The sequence below is a fragment of the Trachypithecus francoisi genome, unplaced genomic scaffold (genome assembly GCF_009764315.1).
Source record: "Trachypithecus francoisi isolate TF-2019V2 unplaced genomic scaffold, Tfra_2.0 Lachesis_group10, whole genome shotgun sequence".
Lineage (NCBI taxonomy): Eukaryota > Metazoa > Chordata > Mammalia > Primates > Cercopithecidae > Trachypithecus > Trachypithecus francoisi.
Genome location: NW_022681455.1, coordinates 129,478,922 through 129,492,986, shown reverse-complemented (window position 1 = coordinate 129,492,986; position 14,065 = coordinate 129,478,922). Strand labels below are relative to the sequence as shown.

The 14,065-nt window shown below is 52.9% G+C and overlaps 1 long non-coding RNA gene across 2 annotated transcripts; it reads right to left on the bottom strand.

The window, feature by feature from the left end:
* Nucleotides 1–14,032, bottom strand: LOC117088207. Of its 2 annotated transcripts, XR_004439068.1 has the most exons (3): nt 13,933–14,032; nt 1,772–2,012; nt 1–566 (listed from the first exon to the last, which is right to left on the bottom strand). It is a non-coding gene; the product is annotated as an uncharacterized LOC117088207 (long non-coding RNA). The 2 variants fall into 2 exon arrangements; XR_004439067.1 differs by having other exon boundaries at nt 115–2,012.
* Nucleotides 14,033–14,065: the final 33 nt, after the last annotated feature.

The window sequence follows — 14,065 nt, the reverse complement described above, 5'->3', positions numbered from 1 at the left end:
GAGGACTACTTGTGCCCAAGAGGTAGAGGTTGCAGTGAGCCAAGATCATACCACTGCCCTCAGCCTGGACGACAGACCAAGACCCTGTGCAAAACCAAAAACACACACAAAGGATCACGGGGGACAGCTGGTCTTAACCGATGGGGTTTACTAGAAGCATCTCCTTCAAAGGTTGCATCCAAGTCACCTTCCCCAACGGTCACGGCTGTTTCCTGACCCATCTCCCCTCCCTCATCCCCATCAGGGCAAAGGCAGGGGACAGGCCAGCACCCGGGTCTTGAGGAGGAGTAGGGTTAGAAGCCTGTCCGCCAGGGGCCCCTCCCTCCCGACTGTCTCCCGGAGCTCTTGCCTCCTCTGCTTCACGGTCAGGCTGCCGGGGTGAGGGTCTCCACCGGCCTGGAAAAAGACAAGAGCTCCAACCACGGTTTCTGTTAAGCTGTTAGGTCTCGACATCTCATAGGAGGCTTTTTTTTTTTTTTTTTTGTAGCATCCAGATCCCTAAAGGAAGCTATATTGTAAATCGTGTTCTATTTCTGGGTCCCAATATCTAAATGAGGCGACTGCACCTGTTGGGAACGAAGGACAGGAATTTCACAAGCCGAAAATAAAGCTGAATGTTTTCCCTTCTGTCTCAGCCCATGGAAAATGCTCTTATATTTATATCTGGGCGGGCAGGGGCTGGGAGGGAGAGAACGGGTTGGCAGAGAGAGGGGCAGAGGAAAGGCAGGGCACCTGCCGGGGGCCTGGGGTGTAAAGAATGGAGGAGCCACTCCACTTAGGACAGGTCCGGCCCAAGTCAGAGGCAGCGAGGGCGGCCAGCCCCACCAGGACACCCCCAGCCACTGCCCACCAGCCCCGCCCTTCACTGCTGGCCTCTCCTCCTTGTTCTGCCTGACCATGCCCAGGTTAACCTGGGGTGGTCACTTAAAATCTGAGCTTCTAGAGCCCTCTCCAACACCTGCAGCTTGAGCAGCAGGAAGGGGGCGTCTCGGCCTTGCTCACAGTCTCCAGGGGCTGGGGGCCTGACAAGTTATTCCTCCCAGGACTCAGGCCTTCCTTTCCCCACCCGAATCTTCACGCGTCACACCCACTCTCCTCCCTCTTCCAGGGGTACCGTCAGAGTCTTTCTCCCGGGCGGGAGGGGGGCAAGGATGGACAGGAGGCTGCAGGACCTGAGCACACTGGAAGCGGGTGTTTCAGTTATGGCCCAGTGATGCCTGGGTGACAGTGCAAGCCTAGGAAATCCCTGAGGATCCTGGACAAGAGGAAGAGGGTGTCCCAAGCTCTGAAAGGTGGGGGCTGCACCCTCCTCACAGCAGGAAAAGTCCCCTGATGACGTCTCCCCTGACAGCACACGGCAGGCCTCAGACAGGACCCACACCAGGGTGTGCAGGAAGGAAAATTAGTGGCCCTGCGTGCCTCTCGCTGTTCTCTGACTCATAGTGTAAAAGCAAAGAGGACGCCTGGCCTCCTAGAAACAGGTGTTGAGGGACAGCGGGCCTCTGGGTGACTGGGTCCCTCTCCCCACTCCCTGTTGAAAGAAATTTATCCCGAACGCCAAAAGGTGCTAAGGTTATTTTCTTCATGTCCAAGAGCCCAGAGCATCCTATAAATATCATTTTGGCCCAGAATAATCAGGGGGGTTCTCTAGGTGTTTGAAAATAGCCTGCTTGTTACTATGTATATTCAGAGAACCCACTCCCGGCTCCACTCGCGTGGCTAAGTATAGCTCTCTGGCAGAGTTCAATGGAACAAAAGCTTCCAGGCCTACCCGACCTCGTGGATGGCAGAACATTCCCGGAGGAGCACCTCAGCTGCCACAACTCGGAGGAGCTCAGAGAGAGGCTGGCACAGACCTGGTCACCTCCCATCTCCCACTCTTGAGCCAGATCAATCTGTGGGCCTCTCAGCAAGCAAGAGGCATTCTTGCCAGACCCAGGAGCAACGTGCTCTGATGCCAGTTTTGTCCTTCTTGCAGGGTTGAGTTAGTCACAAAGCCTTGGTTTCTTCATCTATGAAAGAGGGATCATGCGAACTTCTATGTCAGAATTAAAGAGAACTCCAAGTAAACCATAAAAAACCAAAGGCTGGCTGGGTGTGGCGGCTCATATCTGTAATCTCAGCATTTTGGGAGGCTGAGGTGGGTGGATCATCTGAGGCCAGGAGTTTCAGACCAGCCTGGCCAACATGGTGAAACCCCATCTCTACTACAAATACAAAAATTAGCCAGGCGTGGCGGGCGCCTGCAATCCCAGCTATTCAGGAGGCTGAGGCGGGAGGATCACTTGAACCTGGGAGGCAGAGGTTACAGTGAGCTGAGATCACCCCACCGCATACCAGCCTGGGTGACAGAGCGAGACCCTGTCTAAAAAAAAAAAAAAAAGAAAAAGAAAAACCAAAGACATTTAGGACACCCAAAATAAAACTGCCACCCTAAGGAACACCCTCAGCTTTGACTCCTCTTAGGATCTCTATTTCTGGACGCCAGGTTCTGGCTGCAGTGAGTCTGTCTTCGCAGCCATCACTGGCCCAGCCCACAGCACTGCCTGAGTGCTGCTCAGCACCTGCCCCGGGGTTGGGTAGAGCTGTATCACGCGAATGGGCAAAGGTGGCAGAGTTTCAGACCCAGGGCCCAGCCTAAGAGGGTAGATAGATGCCTCCGATCTTGCCAGGGGCCATGTGCCATCTCTGGGAATCCCAAGCAAATGTCGGCCACCTTCCCACAGGATGTCAGTCAGCACTGCCACCCCCAGCTCCTTCCCAGAAACTCCCCCCAAGGCCAAATCCGGGAATTTTTTTTTTTTTTTTTTTTGAGGCGGAGTCTGCGGCCCAGGCTGGAGTGCAGTGGCCAGATCTCAGCTCACTGCAAGCTCCGCCTCCCGGGTTCACGCCATTCTCCTGCCTCAGCCTCCCGAGCAGCTGGGACTACAGGTGCCCGCCACCTCGCCCGGCTAGTTTTTTCTATTTTTTAGTAGAGACGGGGTTTCACCATGTTAGCCAGGATGGTCTCGATCTCCTGACCTCGTGATCCGCTCGCCTTGGCCTCCCAAACTGCTGGGATTACAGGCTTGAGCCACCGCGCCCGGGAATCCGGGAATCTTAAAGCAGGCCCTTCTCTTCAGCAGCTGCCCTGCTTCTCCCTCCCTCCCTTCCCCTCCCCTTCTCTGCGCTTGTTCTCTGCGTGAGGGTGAGCCTCTGAGACATCCGTAGGAAGATGCAGATCACTGCAGTGTTGCTCATCCAGCCCCAAATACCAGCTCCTTTTCCCTTCCCCTGGGAACAGGCAGCAGGGAGACCCAGGAAACTTCAGAAACGAAGCTGAGAGGCGAGAGAAGGTGGGCACTGAAGTCACAGGGACTTCTCATCTGCACAAGGCCCTTGTGAAACTCAGCTGTTCTTTTTTTTTTTTTTTTTTTTTGAGACGGAGTCTCGCTCTGTCGCCCAGGCTGGAGTGCAGTGGCGCGATCTCGGCTCACTGCAAGCTCCGCCTCCCGGGTTTACGCCATTCTCCTGCCTCAGCCTCCCGAGTAGCTGGGACTACAGGCGCCCGCCATCTCGCCCGGCTAGTTTTTTGTATTTTTTTTTTTTAGTTGAGACGGGGTTTCACTGTGTAGACTAGGATGGTCTCGATCTCCTGACCTCGTGATCCACCCGTCTCGGCCTCCCAAAGTGCTGGGATTACAGGCTTGAGCCACTGCGCCCGGCCGAAACTCAGCTGTTCTGTGTTGGTCAAAAGACGGGCTGAAGGCCGGGCGCGGTGGCTCAAGCCTGTAATCCCAGCACTTTGGGAGGCCGAGACGGGCGGATCACGAGGTCAGGAGATCGAGACCATCCTGGCTAACATGGTGAAACCCCGTCTCTACTAAAAAATACAAAAAACTAGCCGGGCGACATGGCGGGCGCCTGTAGTCCCAGCTGCTTGGGAGGCTGAGGCAGGAGAATGGCGTAAACCCAGGAGGCGGAGCTTGCAGTGAGCTGAGACCCGGCCACTGCACTCCAGCCTGGGCGGCAGAGCGAGACTCCGTCTCAAAAAAAAAAAAAAAAAAAAGACGGGCTGAAATGGAGACATAGCCCAGCCAGCGGGTCCTGGTCCTGTTGCCGTCCCATCCACCAAGCATCAATTCTGAGCTGTCGTGGACATGGTGCCCCCTCCACCCACCGCACCCCAGCTGGGCTCTGCTCAGCACGGTGGAGTCTCCTCGTCGCAGAACAAGTTGTTCTGACAGGTGGTCTGCAGCCCCTTGAGACCCTCTAAGTGGCTTCTGCTGGGCAGAGCTGCTCTCCTGTTTGGCACAGGCACCAATGCTGCAAAAGCAGCCACAGCCATGTGAGTGCTGGCACATCCCCCACACCTCAGGAAACAATCACAGTTCTGGGCTGGCCCTCATGGTCACAGCTCAGCCCTGGGTCCACGGCGGCTTGTGTGGAGGGACCCAATGGCAGTGCACACAGCCCCACACATGCCGAGGTCCGCTCTCCGCAGAGCACACGCTCACACAGAGGAAAGATGGCAGCACTGGGAGAACACGGCCCTGGGTCTCGGCAGGAACGAGGCGAGCCCACCACTTCAAAGGGAACAATGGACAGAACTTACTGCCAATGGTAAAACTTACACAGTCTAACGAAAAAGAAAATTTGGAAACTTTCATCTTCCACTAAAAACCTAACAGCTTCCCATGCTCACTTTCTCAGGGGAAAGTGATTTCCTGATACTGTCAAATGAAGCAGGTCAATATCTGGAAGCCCCGGGTAAGGCAGTGAACCGAACCCAAAGCCGTCCGAATGACCAATGTGGATGTCAGGATCCCTTGCCTGGGTCAAAGGCCAAAGTGAGACAGACCAGTAGATTCCAGGGATACCAGGAGGAAACTCTTACTAATGGGTGGGCCTCGGATTCCACCTTGCGGCTCACCTTGAACAAAGACCAGTGTGGGAGTTTTGGCGCAGCACCCAAGAAAAGCCACCCTGATCTGAAGAGGCCAGGAAAGCATGTTGCCCCTGCAGGTCTGGAGAGCAGAGTCTCTCCAAATGTATCAACCAAACGACATCACGCAGAGGCCCCCAGGAGGGCCCAGCTATCCACACCTGCCACACCAGATGTGAAAAAGATTCAGACAAACTTTTTTAAAAGTTTTTGCTTTTTTGAGACAGGGTCTTTCTGTCACCCCGGCTGGAGTGCAGTGGCACAATCTTGGCTCACTGTAGCCTTGATCTCCCAGGCTCAAGGGATCCTCCCACAGCCTCCCGAGTAGCTGGGACTACAGGTGCACACCACCCGGCCCAGCTAATATCTTGTTTTTTTTTTTTTTTTTTTGTAGATACTGGGTCTCATCTTGTTGCCCAGGCTGGTCTCAAACTCCTGAGCGCAAGGATTCTGCTGGCCTCGGCCTCCCAAAGTGCAAGGATTACAGGTGTGCGCTACACCATACTCCTAGTCTAATTTCATTTCTTGTATTTTCTTCTCTCCTTTTTCTTTTGAGACAGGATTATGCTCTGTTGCCCAGGCTGCAGAGCAGTGGTGCAATCAGGGCTCACTGAAGCCTCAACCTCCTGGGCTCAAGCAATCCTCCTGCCTCAGCCTCATAAGTAGTTGGGTGTGGGCCACACCCCTAGATAATTTTTTATAGAGACAGGGTCTCACAATGTTGTCCAGGCTGGTCTTGAACTCCTGAGTTCAAGCAATCCTCCTGCCTTGGCCTTCCCAAGTGCTGGGATCACAGATGTGTGCCCCTGTCCCTGGCTGATACTATTTTTTAATTTTCATTTTTTTTGAGACAGAGTCTCTCTCTGTCGCCCAGGCTGGAGGGCAGTGGTGCAATCCCAACTCACTGTAATCTCCGACTCCTGGGTTAAAGCGATTCTCCTGCCTCAGCCTCCCGAGTAGCTGGGACTACAGCCACCCACCACCATGCCCAGCTAATTTTTGTATTTTTAGTAGAGACGGGGTTTCACCATGTTGGCCAGGCTGGTCTCGAACTCCTGACCTCGTGATCCACCCACCTCGGCCTCCCAAGTACTGGAATTACAGGCGTGAGCACCCAGCCAATACTAATTTCTATTTATTTCTTTATATATATTTTCTGAGATGGAGTCTTGCTCTGTCGCCCAGGCTGGAGTGCAGTGGCATGATCTCGGCTCACTGCAAGCTCCGCCTCCTGGGTTCATGTCATTCTCCTGCCTCAGCCTCCCGAGTAGCTGCGACCACAGGCGCCTGCCACCACACCTGGCTGATTTTTGGCTAATACTAATTTCCAAGGAGGGTCAATACCGATTTGTTCCCCTGCTCTGGAAATGGATCTGCTTGTTCTTTTGCAACCCATTTAATCCCATTATCAGCCTCGGGAGGCTTGGGTGATGCTGCCTCTCTGTCCACCCAGGCAGCACAAAGCAAGCCCCAGATACTCCCACCCAGGATCACCATGGTGCGGAAAAGCAAGCTGGAAAACGGGTGAGCTGGATGCTTGTGTCCCTGAAGGGAAATACTTTCCGAGGTGAGTGGCTCGAGCACAAGGACGGCAGGGCCATTTGAGCCACCAGCCCAGCTGGCCAGGTTTCCGGCCACGTGCATACAGTAAACGAGGGTGTATGTGCAGCTCCTGGTTTGGAAAACTGGAAACTACAGAAGAATCTGTATTTACTCACTGATGTAACCAAATACACATTCTGTTTCTTCTGAAAGATGACCACACTCACCCAAGAGCTTCTCTGGGAGGCCAATAACACCACTCCCTGCAGATAAACACGGGTCGGCTCCTTCAAAGGGCTTTACCATCTACAAGAAACCATCCTTATCCCCACAGGTAAGGAAACGGGCACAGAGAGGTTAAGTAGCTTGCCTGAACTCACACAGTGAATCTGTAGCAGAGCTGTTCTTTAAACTCAGGCAATTTAGACCCAGAGTCTGTAATTTTATTTATTTATTTATTTATTTATTTAAAGATGGAGTCTCATTCTGTTGCCCAGGTTGGAGTGCAGTAGTGTGATCTCGGCTCACTGCAACCTCCAGTTTCCAGGTTCAACTGACTCTCCTGCCTCAGTCTCCCAAGTAGCTGAGACTGCAGGCATGTACCACTATACATGGCTAATTTTTGCATTTTTAGTAGAGATGGGTTTTTTGTTTTTTTTTGAGACAGAGTCTCGCTCTGTCGCCCAGGCTGGAGTGCAGTGGCCGGATCTCAGCTCACTGCAAGCTCCGCCTCCCGGGTTTACGCCATTCTCCTGCCTCAGCCTCCCGAGTAGCTGGGACTACAGGCGCCCACCACCACGCCCGGCTAGTTTTTTTTTGTATTTTTTTAGTAGAGACGGGGTTCCACCGTGTTAGCCAGGATGGTCTCTATCTCCTGACCTCGTGATCCACCCGTCTCAGCCTCCCAAAGTGCTGGGATTACAGGCTTGAGCCACCGCACCTGGCCAGAGATGGGGTTTTGCCATGTTGGCCAGGCTGCTCTCGAACTCCTGACCTCAAGTGATCCGTGCTCCTCGGCCTCCCAAAGTGCTGGAATTACAGACAAGAGCCACCACACCCAGCCAGAGTCTGTCATTTTTGTCTCTACATTGTCACTTGGTAAGATATTCTGAGATTTCCTTTCACTTTTTTTTGTTTTGTGAGACAAAGTCTCGCTCTGTTGCCCAGGCTGGAGTGCGGTGGTGCAATCTCGGCTTACTGCAACCTCCACCTCTGGGTTCAAGCGATTCTCCTGCCTCAGCCTCCCAAGTAGCTGGGATTACAGATACATGCCACCACACCCAGCTAATTTTTGTATTTTTTTAGTAGAGATGGGGTTTTGCCATGTTGGCTAGGCTGGTCTTGAACTCCTGACCTCAGGTGATTTGCACGCTTCAGCCTCCCAAAGTGCTGGGATTATAAGTGTGAGCCACCGCAACTGACTTCTTTTTTTTTTCTTTTGAGATGGAGTCTCCCTCTGTCACCCAGGCTGGAGTACAGTGGAGCAATCTCAGCTCACTGCAGCCTCTGTCTCCCAGGTTCAGGCCATTCTCCTGCCTCAGCCTCCTGAGTACCTAGGACTACAGGTGCATGTCAACACACCCAGCTAATTTTTGTACTTTTAGTCGAGGCAGGGTTTCACCGTGTTGGCCAGGCTGGTTTTGAACTCCTGAACTCAAGTGATTGGCCCCCCTCAGCCTCCCGAAGTGCTGAGATTACAGGCGTGAGCCACCGCGACCGGCCCCTTTGACTCTGAAGTCAGAGTAGGGTATCTGACCAGGACAGCAAATATGGCACTGCTTTTTATATTGGGGCCCGTGTGTGGGGTGATCTGGTGGGAGGAGCTGCAGGAGGATAGTGGACTGAGATCTGGACTCAAGCAGTCCTGTGGGGAAGCCAGGTTTCTCTAACGACTCCTGTTTAGAGGAGAAGAGAAGGCTGGGCGTGGTGGCTCATGCCTGTAATCCCAGCACTTTGGGAGGCCGAGGTGGGAGGATGACTTGAGCCCAGGAGTTTAAGACAAGCCTGGGCCACATGGTAAGACCCTGTTTCTACAAAAAACAAACAATTAAACAATTAGTTGGGTGTGGTGGCTAAGTCTATAATCCCAGTACTTTAGTAGGCAAAGGCAGGAGGATAGCTTGAGCGCAGGAGGTCAAGTTTGCAGTGAGCCGTGATCTTGCTGCTGCATTCTAGTCTGGGCAAGAGAGTGAGACCCTGTCTCAAAACAAATAAATGAAAAATAAAAGTAAGTATCTAACACAGGAATAGAAAATCAAATACTGTATCTTCTCACTTATAAGTGGGAGCTAAATGATAAGAACTTATGAACACAAGGAAACAACAGACACAGAGGTCCACTTGAGGGGCGAGGGCAGGAGGAGGGAGAGGAGCAGAAAAGACAACTTTTGGGTACTGGGCTTTGTACCTGAGTGATGAAATAATCTTTACAACCAGCTCCCATGACATGTGTTTCTTTATGTAGTAAACCCTCAAATGTACCCAAAACCTAAAATAAACGTTAAAAAAAAAAAAAAAAGTATCGTATTGTAAACCCCTCTGGAATAAACATTTCCTTGTCTTTTTTTTTTTTAATTTAAATTTTTATTTTTAAAAGGCCCTTATTCCCCGAGTCCTCACTTCTTTTTTACCTCTCCAACTGCCCGGCTTGATGGTGCTTCACATCTGCTGACTGCTTCCAGAAAAGCGTCTCCACTGAAGACCTCCCACATGCAAGGCAGACATGCAGCAAGCTAGACACACGCCTTCCTTCCCAGCCACTTTCTGACTGTTTTAAAGTCCCAGATGCCTGGGCTCAGGGAAAGGACAGGAAGTGCCAGGAAGCAGGAAGCCCAGGGGATCAGCAGCAGGACACTGTGCAGGCTGCGCTCGGGGCCCCTCTGCTGGCCTGTCCAGGCCAAACCCCCAGGGCTGCAGGCCTGGAGCCAGGCAGGACATGCTCAGGCCTGGCTGGGCTTCCCCTCCAGTTGCATGGCTTCTCATCCATCTCCCAGACCCTCTCTCCTTATGAATCAGGGTCACACACAGCCTACTCATACCATATTTAGCAGAGCACCCATACCTGTGGCTAAAATGCAGTGGTGTGATCAGAGCTCACTGAAGCTTTGAACTCCTGGGCTCAAGTGATCATGTTGCTTTAGCCTCTCTAGTAGCTGGGACTACAGGTGTGCACCACTACAGCCAGCTCGTTTTCAAAAAAATTTTTTGTCCGCCGGGCACAGTGGCTCACATCTGTAATCTCAGCACTTTGGGAGGCCGAGGCGGGTGGATCATGAGGTCAGGAGATGAAGACCATGACCATCCTGGCTAACACGGTGAAAATAAAAATAAAAAAAAATTAGCAGGGCGTGGTGGTACACACCTGTAGTCCCAGCTACCTGGGAGGCTGAGGCAGGAGAATCACTTGAGCCCGGGAGGCAGAGGTTGCAGTGAGTCGAGATCGCGCCACTGCACTCCAGCCTGGGCAACGGAATGAGACTCTGTCTCAAAAAAAAAAAAAAAAAAAAAAATTCCTTTTTGTAGAGATGGTGGAGTCTCACTATGTCGCCCAGACTGGTCTTGAACTCCTGGCCTCAAGCAGTCCTCCCAAATCCCAAAGTGCTGCTGGGCTTACAGGCATGAACCATCATGCCTGGCCTATTTTTGACACACATATAGGTTGAGGTTCAGGAGAGCCTGGATCTCCTGTTCCAGGAGTCAGTGTGGGGATCTATGTCTGACATCTTTCAGTGAGGTCATTCATCCTAGGTTCTCAGCTAAATAAGGGAGTCTGCCCACAAGCACACTGTCGGCACCCATCGCTATACGGCTCAACTGTGAGTAGGACTTAGATAGTTTTAATAATGAAAACAAGCAATGCTGAGGGAGCGATAGAATAAGAAGGTAATCCCGGCACTTTGGGAGACCAAGGCAGGCGGATCACAAGGTCAGATAGAGACCATCCTGGCTAACACGGTGAAACCCCGTCTCTACTAAAAATACAAAAAAAAAGTAGCCGGTCGTGGTGGTGGGTGCCTGTAGTCCCAGCTACTCGGGAGGCTAAGGCAGGAGAATGGCGTGAACCCTGGAGGTGGAGGTTGCAGTAAGCTGAGATTGCGCCACTGCACTCCAGCCTGGGTGACTGACAGAGCAAGACTCCGTCTCAAAAAATAAAAAATAATAATTAAAAAAAAAAGAACAGGCCGGGCGCGGTGGCTCAAGCCTGTAATCCCAGCACTTTGGGAGGCCGAGACGGGCGGATCACGAGGTCAGGAGATCGAGACCATCCTGGCTAATACGGTGAAACCCCGTCTCTACTTAAAAATACAAAAAACTAGCCGGGCGACGAGGCGGGTGCCTGTAGTCCCAGCTACTCGGGAGGCTGAGGCAGGAGAATGGCGTAAACCCGGGAGGCGGAGCTTGCAGTGAGCTGAGATCCGGCCACTGCACTCCAGCCTGGGTGGCAGAGCAAGACTCCGTCTCAAAAAAAAAAAAAAAAACAAAACTGCCAGGTGTGGTGGCTCACGCCTGTAATCCCAGTGCTTTGGGAGGCCAAGGCAGGCATATCACTTGAGGCCAGGAGTTTGAGACCAGCCTGGAAAACATGGCGAAACCCTGTCTCTACTAAAAATACATAAATTTGCCGGGTCTGCTGGTGCACACTTGTAATCCCAGCTACTCGGGAGGCTGAGGCACAAGAATCACTTGAAACCAGGAGGCAGAAGGAGGAGGGAACTGTGATTGCCCCACTGCACTCCAGCCTGGGTGACACTGTGAGACTCTGTCTCAAAAAAAAAAAGAGCAGCCTGGCAGCCTGGGCAATATAGTAACACTTCCATCTCTACAAAATAAAAAATAAAAACTAGTCAGGAGTGGTGGCATGCGCCTGTATCACAGCTACTCGGGAGGCTCAAGTGGGAGGATCACCTGAGCCCAGGAGGCTGAGGCTACTGTAAGCTGATGGTGCCACCGCACTCCAGCCTGGACAACAGAGTGAGACCCTGTTTCTAAACAAAAATAAATTGTTTTTTTTTTTTTTTTTGAGGAGGAGTCTCGCTCTGTCACCCAGGCTGGAGTGCAGTGGCTGGATCTCAGCTCACTGCAAGCTCCGCCTCCCGGGTTTACGCCATTCTCCTGCCTCAGCCTCCCCAGTAGCTGGGACTACAGGCGCCCGCCACCTCGCCCGGCTAGTTTTTGTATTTTTAGTAGAGACGGGGTTTCACCGTGTTAGCCAGGATGGTCTCGATCTCCTGACCTCGTGATCCGCCCGTCTCGGCCTCCCAAAGTGCTGGGATTACAGGCTTGAGCCACCGCGCCCGGCCATAAATTGTTTTTTTCTACTGGACTTAAGCAATCTTCCCTCCTTGGCCTCCCAAAGCACCAGGCCTGTGTCTTCTTTTTCATCATAGCTGTGACACAAGGAAGGAGGTGACCGGAAGTCCCACTCTCTCTGAGTAGCTGAGTGAATACACCCTGACCATAGGCTCAAACAGTCCACATCAGCTCTTCAACAGGATTTAGTGGCTTTGCATAAAACAGAAAAGTGGCTGTGATTGCAAGAGAAATTAAAAATAACCACCATCTGAAATGCAAATAGAAAACAGTGAGACACCACGTCTCACTCTGACAGATGACCCACTGTGCCGGTGCAGGCGTGCAGGCACTCTCAGACTTCCACAGAGAGACCTGAGTAATCAATTGACTTCCACAAAGGGCGACTTGCCAACAGCTATCAAAAGTACTCAGGCACATCCTATTTGGCCCAGCAATTCCACTTCCCAGGAATTTCTCCTGCAGAAATACATGTGCGCAAACAATGTGGAAAAGCACCGTTTACAGTAACAACCCAACTGTCCATCAGGACAGACCAGGTATATTTAGACAACAAACAAGGAAGCTTTTTACTAAATTGGGATGATCTCTAAGAAGCACGTAAGTAGAAAAAGCAAGGTGGGAGAACACGCTATGTGCTTGTACTATGCACGTCAAGGAAAAAATACACCAAGAATTGACAGGCCAGGTGGAGTGGTTCAAACCTAATCCCACTACTTTGGGAGACTGAGATGGGAGGGTCCCCTGAGGCCAGGAGTTCAAATCAGTCTTGATCACATAGCAAGACCCCCCCAACATCTCTACAAAAAATTAAGAAAAAAATTAGCCAGGCATGGTGGTGTGTACCCACAGTCCCAACTACTGAGGAAGCTGAGATGGGAGGATCCCTTAAGCCAGAAGGTCGAGGCTACATGAAGCTTTGATCGTACCACTGCCCTCCAGCCTGGGCAACAGAGACCCTATTTCTAGAAAAAAAAAAAAGAATAAATAAAGAAATAAAGAAGTATGATGGTTCTGGTAATAGAACTAGGTGGCCAGGCAAAGGGGACATTTCACACTGCACAGTCCCGTATTTTCTGACATCTGTCGCCCTGGCTGGAGTACAGTAGCACCATCTCGGCTCACTGCAACTTCCACCTCCTGGGTTCAAGCAATTGTACTGCCTCAGCCTCCCTACTAGCTGGGATGACAGGCATGCACCATCACGCCCACCTAATTACTGTATTTTTAGTAGAGACGGGGTTTCACCATGTTGGCCGGGCTGGTCTCAAACTCCTGACCTCGTGATCCGCCCAACTCGGCCTCCCAAAGTGCTGGAATTACAGGTGTGAGCCACCGCGCCCCGCCAATCTGGGCTATTTAAAAACTGAAAGTAAAATTTTAAAAGGGGAAGGGGAAAATGGGAAGTTACTGTTTAAAGAGGACAGAGTTTCTGTTTGGGATGAGAAAATTCTAGAAATAGTGGGGGTGTGGCACATGATTGGACATGGCAGGGAAACGCACGCTTCAATGTTTCACGTATGTTTTACAAGAGCAGTCAATGCACACACAAGCGCCACAACCCAGTCCGAGGCTTTGCTCCTGCAGGGCCTGAGCGGGGGTACCTGAGACGCCCACCTCAGTGCAGGCTGCATCCAGCTCTGGGCTGCAGGGCTTTCCCGCCCCGGGGTCTTTCGTGCGAGTCCCATGCGGGGACCGTGACCCAGGCTACGGCCGCGGAAAAGGCTGTGGGCGGCGGGACAGGGTGCCCTTGGCTGCCGGGTTCAGAGTGGATCTCGGGACACATCTTCCAGCGCCTGACCTCCGGCCTGTGTGCACCCCCACACCCAGCGGGGCCATCCGAGAGCTTCATGGAGGGCACGGCGCGACCCGCCCACCCCCAGAACCGCACAGCGCCCCACGGCCCCCGCACAGCCTCCCACACAGCGCCTTGCACAGCGCCCCACGGCCCCTCGATGGCCCCCGCAGAGCCTCTCACACGGCGCCCCAAACAGAGCCCCACCGACCCCACAAAGAGCCTCACGGACCCCGCACGGCGCCTCACACAGCCCCTCGCACAGCCCCCGCACAGCGCCTCACGGCTCCCGCACAGCTGCCGCACACCCCGCACAGCACCAGCAGACAGTCGCGGAGCCCCCAAAGGCAACAGCGCCCACCTCGCAGCGCCCAGACCCTGGAACGCCGACGCCGACGCCGACGCCACGCACCTGCGCACACTGCGCCTGCGCAGACACCACCCCCTCAGGCCTGGCGAGCGCGCTCAGGCGGTGGGGCGGACTCACGTCAGCG